Raw genomic sequence first — 13,763 nt, 5'->3', positions numbered from 1 at the left:
GAACGAGCTGATCGACCGCCTCAGAGACTCCCCCTGTGGGATTAGTGAACGTCTCATGATTCTCCGGCTCACCCTATCCCAGAACCAGTGCACCACAGTTATCAGTACATACGCCCCAAAACTCGACACAACAGATGAGGCCAAAGAGGTATTTTATTCCAGCCTCGAACAATCCCTGTCCCGCGTCCTTGCGGACGACAAACTGATCCTCGGCAACTTCAATGGCAGAGTCGGTACGGACACAGACCTCTGGGGAGGCGTGATCAGCAGAGAGGGAGTAGGGAAAATCAACTCCAGCGATACCCTGTTCCTGACAAAATACCTAGACATGACATTGTCATCACCAACATCTTGTTCCGCTAGAGGGACAAGTACAAGGCACTGTGGCAACACCGTCACTCCAAGCACTGGCACCTGTTCGACTACTTCATCATTCGAGCGAGGGATCGCAAGGACATGCACATCACCCGTGCCATGACAGGAGCCAATGACTGCTGGATGGACCACCACCTAAACCTTTCCGTCATCAACATTAATATAGCCCCAAAGCGACAGAGGCTGCAGAAGCAATGCCACAGAAAAATCAACGCCGGAGCACGCAAAGACCCAGCTAAGAGAGCCCTAAACAGCCAGCGTCTCACTGCCAACCTGGTGACCTGAGATGACCCCGAGATGCAGAGTGCCCAAAGCGCTTGGTCTGCCCTGCAGGCCACCATAAGCAGTGCCTGCGAAGAGACGCTCAGTCACTCAACCAGGAAACATTAGGACTGGTTTGATGAGAGTGACCAGGAGATCCAATAGCTAATAAACCTCAAGCGCAGGGCATTTCTGAACCTAAAACAATAACCTAATTCGGGAGCAGCAAAGCAGCTCTACAGACGACTGAAGGCCGAGGTCCAACAAAAAAACCCGCGCCCTAAAGAATAGATGGTGGGTGGAGAAAGCACAGGAGATTCAGTAGCTGGCCGACAGCCATGACGTGCAAGGATTCTTCACTGCAGTTAAGTCCACCTATGGCCCAAGCACCCAAGGCCCCACCCCACTGCTGGCCAAGAATGGGGAGACACTCATCAAGGACACCGAAGCAGTCAGGACCTTCTGGAAGGAGAACTTCGAAGATCTCCTTAAGTGAGACTCTGCCTTTGACATGAGTGTCCTCAACTCCATCCAACAGCATGCTACCTGCCACCATCTTCAGCAAAACCACAGCCCTGCACGAGGTAGTAAAGGCCATCCGTCAGCTCAAGAACAACAAGGCATCAGTAGCGGATGGAATCCCTGCTGAGGCACTAAAGAATGGCAGAGAGACACTATTGGCGCGAATGCATGTCCTCATCTCTCTCATCTGAAAGGAGGAGTGCATGCCTGGAGACCTCAGAGATGCCATAATTGTGACCATCTTTAAAAAAGGAGACAAGTCTGACTGCGGCAACTACATAGGAATCTCCCTGTTGTTGGCCATTGGGAAAGTCATGGCTAGAATCCGCCTCAACCGTCTTCTCCCTGTGGCTGAAGAGCTTCTCTCAGAGTCACAATGCAGATTCCATCCATGACGGGGTCCATGATCTTCATGGCGCGACAACTGCAAGAGAAATACAGGGAACAGCACCAACCCTTGTACATGGCCTTCTTTGACCTCACAAAAGCTATTGACACTGTTAACCGTGAGGGACTAAAGAGCATCCTCCTCCGTTTCGGCTGCCCCTAAAAGTTTGTCGCCATCCTACGCCTGCTCCACGACAACATGCAAGCCGTGATCTTGACCAACAGATCCACCACAGACCCAATCCATGTCCGGACCGGGGTCAAGCATGGCTGCGTCATCGCGCCAACCCTCTTCTCAATCTTCCTTGAAGCAATGCTCCATCTCCCGCTCAATAAGCTCCCTGCTGTAGTGGAACTAAACTATAGAACCAGTGGGAACCTGTTCAACCTTCATTGCCTCCAGGCTAGATCCAAGAACGTCCCATCTTCTGTCATCGAATACAGTACGCGGACGACGCTTGCGTTTGCACAAATTCAGAGGCTGAACTCCAAGCCATCATCAACATCTTCACCGAGGCATATGGAAGCATGGGCCTTACATGAAACATCCACAAGACAAAGGTCCTCCACCAACCTGACCCCACCACACAGCACTACCCCCCGGTCATCAAAATCCACAGCGTGACCTTGGACAAGGTGGACCACTTTCGACACCTCAGGAGCCTACTATCAACAAGGGCCAGTATCGACGACATGGTCCAACACCGCCTCCAGTGTGCCAGCGCAGCCTTCGGTCGCCTGAGGAAGAGAGTGTTCGAAGACCAGGACCTCAAATCTGGCACCAAGCTTATGGTCTGCAGGGCTGTAGTGATACACACCCTCCTATATGGCGCAGAGACGTAGACCATATACAGGAGACACCTCAAATCGCTGGAGAAATACCACCAACGCTGTCTCCGCAAGATCCTGCAAATCCCCTGGGAGGACAGACGCACCAACGTTAGTGTCCTCGAATAGGCCAACATCCCCAGCATCGAAGCACTGACCGCACTCGATCAGCTCCGTTGGGCGGACCACATTGTTCGTATGCCTGGCACAAGACTCTCGAAGCCAGCGCTCTACTCAGAACTCCTACATGGCAAGCGAGTCCCAGGTGGGCAGAGGAAACATTTCAAGGACATTCTCAAAGCCTCCTTGATAAAATGCAACATCTCCACCGACACCTGGCCAAAGACTGTCCTAAGTGGAGGAAGAGCATCCGGGAGGGCGCTGAGCACTTCGAGTCTCGTCACCAAGAGAATGCAGAAAGCAAGCGCAGGCAGCGGAAGGAGCGTGCGGCAAACTAGACTCCCTACCCACCTTTCCTTCGACTGTCTGTCCCACCTGTGACAGAGACTGTAATTCCCGTATTGGACTGTTCAGTCACCTAAGAACTCACTTTTAGAGTGGGAGCAAGTCTTCCTCGATTTCGAGGGACTACCTATGATGGAATTGCAGTAGGACGTCTTTATTCTTATACTTAAATCCTCTTGTAATAAATGCCAATATATCCTTTGTTTTCTTAATTGCTTGCTGTACCTGCATGTTAACGTTCAGTGATTTGTGTATAAGGACACCTAGGTCACTCTAAACACCAACATTTCCCAATCTCTCACCATTTAAAAAATACTCTGCTTTTCTATTTTTCCTACCAAAGTGGATAACTTCACATTTCTCCACATTATATTTCATTTGCCATGTTCTTGCCCATTCACTTAGCCTGTCTATATCCCCTTGAAGCTTCCTTGCACCCTCCTCACAACTTACATTCCCACCTAGCTTTGTATCATCAGCAAACTTGGATGTATTACATTTAGTCTCCTCATCCAAATCATTGATATAGATAATGAATAGCTGAGGCCCAAGTACTGATCCTTGTGGAACCTCACTATTTACAGCCTGCCTACCCGAAAATGACCCGTTTATTCCTACTCTCTATTTTCTGTACATTAATCAATCCTCAATCCATGCTAGTATATTACCCCCAATCAAATGAGCCCTAATTTTGTTTAATAACCTCTTGTGTGGCACCTTATCGAATGCCTTATGAAAATAGAGATATACCACATTCACTGGTTTCCCCCTTATCTATTCTGCTAGTTACAACCTCAAAAAACTTTCTAACAGTTTCGTCAAACATGTTTCCCTTTCATAAATCCATGTTGACTCTGCCCAATCCTATTATTCTTTTCTGAGTGCCCTGTTACCACGTCCTTAATAATAGATTCTAGCATTTTCCCGACTACCGATGTCAGGCTAACCGGTCTGTAGTTCCCATGTTCTCTCTCCCTCATTTCTTAAATAGTGGTATTACATTTACTACCTTGCAATCCGTGGAAATCATTCTAGAATCTATAGAATTTTGGAAGATGCCAACCAATGCATCCACTATCTCTATAGCCACCTCTTTCAAAACCCTAGGATGTAGGCCATCAGGTCCAAAGGATTTATCGGCTTTCAGTCCCCTTAATATCTCCAGTGCTATTTTTTTACTAATATTAATTTCTTTCAATTTCTCATTCTTAATTGACTCTTGGTTATCCACTATTACTGGTAGGTTTTTCGCTTCTACTTTCGTGAAGGCCACAAACCTGCTGGTAGCTAAGTTCCGCCCAAGTGCCGCCCAAAGGACCGCTGAGGTCCTGACGTTACTTTCGGGTGGAAGTTTCTTGAAAAAGTCCGGGAAAGACCACCCAATGGCAAAAAAGCAACTTACACCCTGAATACGGGCAGCAGCGGGCGGGAGCTCCCAATCTCGGCAGCAAATGCAATTCTCGGCAAAGTACCGCCGAGGATTGAGTCAGGCCCAGAGAGAGGGAAACTGATAAAAATAAAAATTGTCAAAAAAGAAAAAAAAACACTGGAAAACCTTCAGGGGACCCCATCCACCTGAATCACTGAAAAAAAAATAAAGAAAAGAAGTTTGCTAACCTTTTTTTGCAGGTCTTCTTACTTACCATTGAGGTTAAACCTGCCTCCACGAGACGGTCCTTTCCCCTGCTGCAGCGGACTCCCGCCCGGATCAAACTGGCAGCTCGGCAGGCGGGAGGACACTTACATGCGTTGAGCGCTAGCGGACATCAGCGGGCAGTCCCCAGCGCTCTTCCCTCCCCGCCGGTGGAAGGCCTCCACCAAACTCGCTCGGAAGGGAGACCGCGCAGAAACATAGAAACATAGAAACATAGAAAATAGGTGCAGGAGCAGGCCATTCAGCCCTTCTAGCCTGCACCGCCATTCAATGAGTTCATGGCTGAACATGAAACTTCAGTACCCCATTCCTGCTTTCTCGCCATACCCCTTGATCCCCCGAGTAGTAAGGACTTCATCTAACTCCCTTTTGAATATATTTAGTGAATTGGCCTCAACTACTTTCTGTGGTAGAGAATTCCACAGGTTCACCACTCTCTGGGTGAAGAAGTTTCTCCTCATCTCGGTCCTAAATGGCTTACCCCTTATCCTCAGACTGTGACCCCTGGTTCTGGACTTCCCCAACGTTGGGAACATTCTTCCTGCATCTAACCTGTCCAAACCCGTCAGAATTTTAAACGTTTCTATGAGGTCCCCTCTCATTCTTCTGAACTCCAGTGAATACAAGCCCAGTTGATCCAGTCTTTCTTGATAGGTCAGTCCCACCATCCCGGGAATCAGTCTGGTGAATCTTCGCTGCACTCCCTCAATAGCAAGAATGTCCTTCCTCAAGTTAGGAGACCAAAACTGTACACCATACTCCAAGTGTGGCCTCACCAAGGCCCTGTACAACTGTAGCAACACCTCCCTGCCCCTGTACTCAAATCCCCTTGCTATGAAGGCCAACATGCCATTTGCTTTCTTAACCATCTGCTGTACCTGCATGCCAACCTTCAATGACTGATGTACCATGACACCCAGGTCTCGTTGCACCTTCCCTTTTCCTAATCTGTCACCATTCAGATAATAGTCTGTCTCTCTGTTTTTACCACCGAAGTGGATAATCTCACATTTATCCACATTATACTTCATCTGCCATGCATTTGCCCACTCACCTAACCTATCCAAGTCACTCTGCAGCCTCATAGCATCCTCCTCGCAGCTCACCTGCCACCCAACTTAGTGTCATCCGCAAATTTGGAGATGCTACATTTAATCCCCTCGTCTAAATCATTAATGTTCAATGTAAACAGCTGGGGTCCCAGCACAGAACCTTGCGGTACCCCACTAGTCACTGTCTGCCATTCTGAAAAGTACCCATTTACTCCTACTCTTTGCTTCCTGTCTGACAACCAGTTCTCAATCCACGTCAGCACACTACCCCCAATCCCATATGCTTTAACTTTGCACATTAATCTCTTGTGTGGGACCTTGTCGAAAGCCTTCTGAAAGTCCAAATATACCACATCAACTGGTTCTCCTTTGTCCACTTTACTGGAAACATCCTCAAAAAATTCCAGAAGATTTGTCAAGCATGATTTCCCTTTCACAAATCCATGCTGACTTGGACCTATCATGTCACTCGGCGGCAGTGGGCGGTGAGTCCACCAAGTTCAGCCCCAAAGTATTTGTTTAATATCTCCGGCCATTTCCTTATTCCCCATGATAGTGGGAAAGGACAACACGTGGCACAAAATTTAGGCTTAACCTGTGTCAGTTTTATTACACAGCAAAAACCGACTAAAACTACAGGACTAGACTTCTGAGAGAAATTTGAGTTTAGACATCACCAGAGATTCGTGGTCGTTGATTCTGTGACCTGCTGCTTCTTCTTCTGGCTGTTCTCTGCAGCTTCTGCCTTTCTGCTGCTTCTTCTGTCTTCCTGTCCTTCTTCTGCTGAGCTGCTTTTTGCTCGCATTAGTTCATGGGGCTAGATTTTCCACTTTTTTTGCATTCATAACGCCCACTTAACGTCCATTTTACCATTGAAATGACATATTTTAGCCACAAAATGGAAACTGACACCCATTTTTCAGACACTTATCGGCGAGCGTTACTTTCCCCATGTGTGTAATGCCGGAAAAAAATAATACCGTCCACCCACTTTTTTTGGGCGGATTCATCAGAATGGGTGAAATCAATGCCCATAATATCGCCCAGCGTTAGTTTTCTCACGTAATTAATACCGAGATTCAATAATACCATCCGCCTACTTTTTTTTGTCATAAAGATCACATTTGCCGAAACTAACGCCCAGGAGATCACCCAGCGTCGCTTTTACCACCTCGCACACATCTCGCCCACAATATTGCTCGCCCAAAACACCGCTCAGAAAAAGTGGAACTGTTCTGAATGAATCACAGCAGTGTGGGCGCCATTTTTCAAATCGCAGGTCGCTTCATGCAAAAGGCTACTTCAACTTTGGGGGAGTTTGGATTGACTCTGGAGTTCTTCGCAGGTGAAATGACCATCTCAGCAGTCATATTTTCAGACTCTGGATTACTGGGGGTTTACTGTAGTGTATTTTAGTGAGGAAATTATTGCTTCTGATCAATCGCTATTATACTTTAATTGCAATGGGGCCAGCCATTTCTGAGCCTGCATCGATTAATACATAGATGCTGCAGAGTACAAATGGCTCAATGTCTGATGCCCATCATTATGTGCCCAATTTAAGACATGCAAGAACGAGAAGGAGGTCCATACACACCCCGCACTCGGACTCGGAGACGTGTCCGAGCACATCTCCCTTCAGAGACTGCGCTTCCACAAGGTGGTGATCAATGAAATATGTGAGCTCATCAGGCCACATATGTAGCCTGCCATCAGGACCTCAGTGTCGGTCGAGGTCAAGGTCACCGCGGCACTGTCTTTCTACGGTCCGGTTCCTTTCCGGCCTCCGCGGTCGAGATTTCCCCTCTGTCTCACCATGCCACCCATCGCTGCATTAGACAGGTCACGGAGGCCCTGTACTCGTGAAGGATGGACTTTATCAGCTTCCCCATGACCACGGAGGCTCAGACTAACAGCTGGAGCATTCTACCGCATTGCTAAGTTACCCAAGGTGCAGGAAGCAATACAGTGCACTCGCATCACCATGCGGGCACCTTCTCAGGACCCAGAGCTTTTTTATAACAGAAAAGGATTTCACTCCCTGAAGTTCCAACTAGTTGTCGACCACAACCAGATCATAATGGCAGTGAATGCCAAATGTCCGGGCAGCTTCGATGAGGCTCACATCCTGCGTGAGAGCGCTGTCTCTGACATGTTTAAGAGTCAGCCACAAGGACAATGCTGGATGCTTGGTGACAACCGATATGGCCTAGCCACCTGTTGTGCTGTGCGAGTTTAGCACATGGTGAATGAAGCACCGGAGCATTAAAAAATCAAAAATGGGTTCTCCAAAACGCGCAGGCCCCGAATTTAAATAAATGATTCTGCACTTAAAATGCTCCCAACATGCGCTTCTACCTGCATAGCCACCTAATCCAATATGGCAGGTAGCGCACTTGCAGCCATCTGCTTCCTGTCCGTCATAGTGAGAGCACATTAAGCTGTTTAACATAGAAACATAGAAACATAGAAAATAGGTGCAGGAGTAGGCCATTCGGCCCTTCTAGCCTGCACCGCCATTCAATGAGTTCATGGCTGAACATTCAACTTCAGTACCCCATTCCTGCTTTCTCGCCATACCCCTTGATCCCCCTAGTAGCACCTGAAAAATGAGTTTGCACAGCTCAATTTCTAGGCCCTGATTTCCGCAGAAATGGGGCTTGCCGCTTTCTAGAAATAATTGTTACCATCTATATTTATTCTTAATATAGATTTTTGGGGGAGGGGAAAGTTATCAAAACATTTACTTTATCATAACTATTTCCTACAGGTGTTACAGATATAATCTACTTTGAAAAGGAACAATGCCCATGTACAATGCCCAAGGTTAAAAAGGTGATGTAATTTTGTTGTATTTGAACATTATTTTAAGAACACATATCTTTCAACCTATTACATTGTTAATCTTGGAATTCTTTCAAAACTTGTTTATTTTTTCTTCAGGAAAAATGTAAATGGACTATAATTACTCCAAATATTTCAGAAAATGGATGCGGGAAATTTCGGTAAATCATGAATACATAACTTAATATATTGTAATTTTTGACAAATAGTGCCATCCTAATCTATACTGTACTATCACCAACAAGAATTTGCATTTATATAGCACACACTATCAGCTGTGGCTCAGTTGGTAGCACTCTTGCCCTCTGAGTCAGAAGGTTGTGGTTTCAAGAACAGAAGCAATTTTGAGCTTTTGTTAAACACGGGGTCAGAAGGAGCACGTCTGCACCTCCGGGTTCCACATTCAGGTAAGTAAATATGAAAACATACCTTGTAGGGTGCAGGAGATCCCACGGTCTGGTTTTACTGAGTGCTGGAGCCAGCTGCCTCAGGCCTAACCAATCTTGAAGTGGGGGCCTCAAGCAGGCATTAAACCCCTTATTTGCATATGCCTGATTCAGGCGTGGGCTCTGGACGGCAATTTTTTTCCTTTGCCAATATGGCGGACTATTAATCGGAAATGTACACGTGCTATATTGGGGGCCTAGTAGTCCAAGTTAACACACGAAAAATGGGAGCTGCACAGCCAAATTTATAGGCCAGAGTGTATGGGACCGAAATTGTGCATCATCGCATTTGGCGCGGTAGTCTTGATGAGGCAGGACATCCTGCGCCCGGCGCAGAAATCCCGCCCCGGAAGCGAAATTGGGATTATCGGCCCCAAAGGAAGTGGAGCGCAATGTCGGGAGCTCCACTTCCTCTCGGGGGCGCTAAGCACACGCAACTCAGATCACTATGCGGCCTCCGCATAGAGCTGATGCAATCACAGGGCTCACCTCTTCCATTAAATGGGAGGGCATTCTGTGAGCTCAGTATGTGTTTTTAGGGGCCTCCACTCTGCCACTGGGGATGCGGGGTGCTGTGACCACAGCCCGGCATCGAAGCGGACTGCTGGGCTGCACCATCATGGCACGGACACCACGGAAAGCCGCACCGAGGCCAGGCCGGTAAGTCAGCAGAAAAATCAAAATGGTGCAGTGCACCTTCCCTTTAAATTTTGCCTCGCAAGCGGAGTGCAGCCTGGTTCACAAACCACGAGGCTGGCGCTGACATCGCCCGTGGCGGCCTCACGGAACGCTGACTAATTTCCGCTGCAGGACGAAAATGGGCCGTGCTGGGCGAAAACGTGGTGCTGCGCATGGCGATGACGTCATCTCTGGCCACTACCGGCGGGTGCGGGGTGCTACCGGTCTTGCACCTCCGCTAACGCACAATTTCACAGTAGCACCCCATCCTTCTCCCTCCCTCCTCTCTCCCCTGTCCCCCGCCCCCCTCCCCGGGCGAGAAATGGTTTGCGCCCTAGTTAGCGCCCCCTGGAGGCGCTAAAGCAGTCACAAACCATGCGAATTTCTCCCCCGTGACTTTAAATTGGGAACTGAATTACATCTGTACACCTTGGTATAAATAACCGCCGCCCTCTCAATCATCTGAAGACTAACCTTGGTCTTGATTTCCATGTGCATTGTCATGGGAAATTGGAAGTATAAAACTAAGGACAGAATGTATGACTTTAAATTAGTAATGGATTATGCCTTCATGTCCTGATCCAATTATCCCCACACTTTGTTTCACATTTCATTTAGTCTTGACTTCCTGTGTGCTACGTCTATTGTTATTGTAAACACTTGTAATGCATTTAAACCAGTGAGATTAAATCTGTGAATTATATTTATTGATTCTAAGGATTAGTTATATCCATAGTTCTTAGCCCTGATAAATACATTACTCACTGCAGCAAAAACAAATGTCAGAAGCATTTAATGGTAACGTATTTCTTATTTACTTTTAATCCCTGCCAAAAGTAATATTTTCAATGTTTCTTTAAAGCATTACCCTGCCAGAAGAAGGCAATTATGAATGTGCTGTAACCGGACTGAGATGGGTAGCAATATCACGTACTACTATAACTTATGAATATTGTTCCTGGAATGAATACGTTTCTGATGTGCAGAGGGAATGTTGGATAATTGGAAGCCCATTGTTTAAAATTAATGTTCACGATGGCTGTGTTACAACTGTTTACCTTCCTCATTTCATTTGTGAAACAGGTATCCTGTAAGATAGTATCACCTTAATATTTTTTCCTCGCTATATTTTCTCATACTGTGTATTATTTCTCAATGTAATTTCCTGTTAGCATTGATGTTGCATACAAGGAAATATACTTTCCTGAAGGAGTTCTCCGATGCATTCGTAATTTTCACTCGTCAGTGATCAGGAATAGGCTTTCAACCCCTCGAACCTGCTCTTCCATTCAATTAGATCTGTACCTCAACTCCATTTACCTGCCTTAGCTCTATATCCCTTACGTAACAAAAATATATCAATCACAGTCTTGAAAACTCCAATTGTCCAGGGGAGAGAATTCCAGATTCTACAACCCTTTGTGTGAAAAGGTGTTTCCTGATTTCCCTCCTAAATGGCCTAACTCTAATTTTAAGATTATGAGTTAGAAATTCAAGTCATTTGCGTCTCCCGTTAGCACACCCATGGGGCACAGATGAGTTACTGACTGGGCACAGCGCTGTTAACGACTCCCAACATATTGGGCAGGAGTTTAGTGGCAGCGCTACGGCTTTGTGTTCCGATCTCCTGCGCCTGGAGATTGTGACGTAATCGCCATGCGCATCGCCCCTTGCAGCTGTGCCGGGCAAAAACACCGACAGCTGCAGGAGACACGGCTCCAGCGGCCGGCCACTACCAGGGCGAAAATTAAAGGCGAAGTGGCCAAGGGAAAATACAAAAAAAAAAACTTAGCTTGGGTTTCCCACTGCTGCTCCATTTTCTTCGCCGGATCCTGGCCGCGATCGCTCAGCCTGGCACTCTGCTTGAGTGCCAGGCTGATTGCACGGCACCCTCGCTCCATGGTAGTCGAAGTAGGTCCCTTTTTCATTTAGAGAGTCGGCAGCCTGGGCCCTTCACTTTAAGTGAGGGAAGGGCCCCTTGGACGCGGCCCAGTGCACAGTGCTGTTGAGGCATTTGCCCAGTTAACGCCCCAGGGAAGAAGTGGAATGCTGATTTAGTGCTCCAATTTCTTCCGGTGGCGGTAACCCAAAATTTTGGAGCGGGTAGAGACTTCAGCACTTGGCGCTAAGTCTCACGTCTCCCAACTGTTACCGTCCCCAAATGGGACGATATTGAATTTCTACCTGTATGTCCCCTTGTTCTTGACTGCCCCATCAGAAGAAATAGTTTCTCTTTATCTACTCTATCAAATCCTTGTAATATTTTAAACACTTCGATCATATCACCCCTTAAATTTCCATACTGAAGCGAATACAAGCCTAGTTTTTGCAACCTATCTTCATAATTTAATCCACTAAGCCCTGGTATCATTCTGATGAATCTGTACTGTACCCCGTCCAAGACAATATATCCTTCCTGACATGTGGTGCCCAAACTAAATACAGTACTCTAGGGTCCAACAGAGGCGGAGTGCAATGGAGCAGCACTCGCAGATCGGCTGGGAGGGAGATAGGTGGAGTGTAATGGGGCAGCTCTGGCACATCAGCTGGGAGGGAGTGCTGGTGGCCATCACATCACGGCAGCCAGTCGGATTTTGCATCATTTCAGCGGGACTGCTGGAAAGAACTTAGGTCAATGTTGCATTACTTTCTTGCTGATGGTGATGTTTAAATTGGATGTCATAAAACAAACTGAAATGTCTCTAAGCTAATGGAGGCTTTTTTGTTGCACCTTGCTGAAAGTCCTTCATTGAGAAGGCCAATGGCGAAGGGAAAATTATTGTGAGTGACTGAAACGTGTTCAGCATCTCACATTTTGTACATCTAAGCTGATTCATTAATTATCTCACACAACGTACTGCAATGTAACTGATGACCATGTCATCTCGGGTGGCACTCATCAATGTTTGGCCTCGCAAAAAGAGGATTGAAGTGCAAGCTTTAAGGTCTGCCCAGCAACTTGGTAAACTGAAGTAATTGAATGGCAGCCTTCCTACATTCATTGTCGTCTTGCGATGGCCTGATGACAGGACCCATTAAACACTGCAGTCAGATGTGGATAGGAAGATATTCCTGATGAAGCAGATGACCTGAGGAACAGATGTGTGTTTCACGCAATGCACCACACATGACGTTAAAATGACACACGCACAAACAGAGGGTCAACAATGTGAGTGTATTTACAAGTGCACAATGATAAATGTTACATAATATTATGACATATACATACAATTAGACGAGGAAGCAACACCCACCCCTTTACCCGGCACCATCACCTCTCTTACTCCCCCTTCCTCCTCACGCCTACACGATGGAGTGGCCCTCTCCTGCCCCTCACTGCCTCTGGTTCAGGAGGTTGTGCAGGAGGGCAGCGGGATGTGTGTAGATGTGTACGTATCGGTGAGAAGGTAGGGCGCGGGACCGAAGGCGTAGGGATCTCCTGCTCCTCCGTATCTGTCTGCCTTGAGGGTTTGGGGTCGGGGGCTTGCATCACCCGTGCAGAAGCCATCTCCTGCCTATGGCCTCAACGCTTTCTGATGTGCACTCCAACACTGTGAGGAGGCGTTCCATCCTTTGATCATGCTGCTGGGTGAATATGGCGATGCTGCCAGCTTTCCCAGCCATGGTCTGCAGCATCTGGCAACCTACTTCCACACCGATGGTTGATAGCTGCACCATTTGGTTCATTTGAGCTGGCCATGATGCATCTGTAGGTTGTTGCTCGCTGCTGCAGGGTGGTGGCACCTTGCTTCCCTTTGAGTCACAGCCTCTGCACTTGCTTAAGCTTGCTTCAGTTGAGTCTGTTGGAAACCCCAGAAAATCTGAGCCAGACACTGAGGTTCTGCGGACACTTAGCTGATATGTCAGCCGCTTCCGGACCCTCCAGATGAAGGGGCACAAATATGAGCCCCTCTCCCTCCTCTCTTTCCTGTTCTTACTGGCCCTGGGTGGCGGAGGTGGGAGCGGTGGAAATGGGTGATGTGGGCTGGGGTTGCAGGAAGGATCAGGTGTCCTAGGGTGTGGAGAACGTCGGGATGGGAGATGCTGGGGTCTGATGGCTTCTGTGAAGGCCAGAGGTCGATGGTCTCTCCAGATCCGTGGTGTCCGACTCAGCATCTGCAAGTAGAGGTCAAAATTTTAGTCTGTAGGGGAGAGGGGTGGTGGTGGTGAAAGTGAGATGTGAGCCATTCCACCTCACATTATGCCAGCAAGCAGTTCCATCTCTACATGTCCACACCAATAATGGCCGAC

This window comes from Pristiophorus japonicus, chromosome 8, assembly GCF_044704955.1.
Source record: "Pristiophorus japonicus isolate sPriJap1 chromosome 8, sPriJap1.hap1, whole genome shotgun sequence".
In the NCBI taxonomy this organism is placed as follows: Eukaryota; Metazoa; Chordata; class Chondrichthyes; family Pristiophoridae; genus Pristiophorus; species Pristiophorus japonicus.
Note: the sequence above shows the minus strand (reverse complement) of the source record.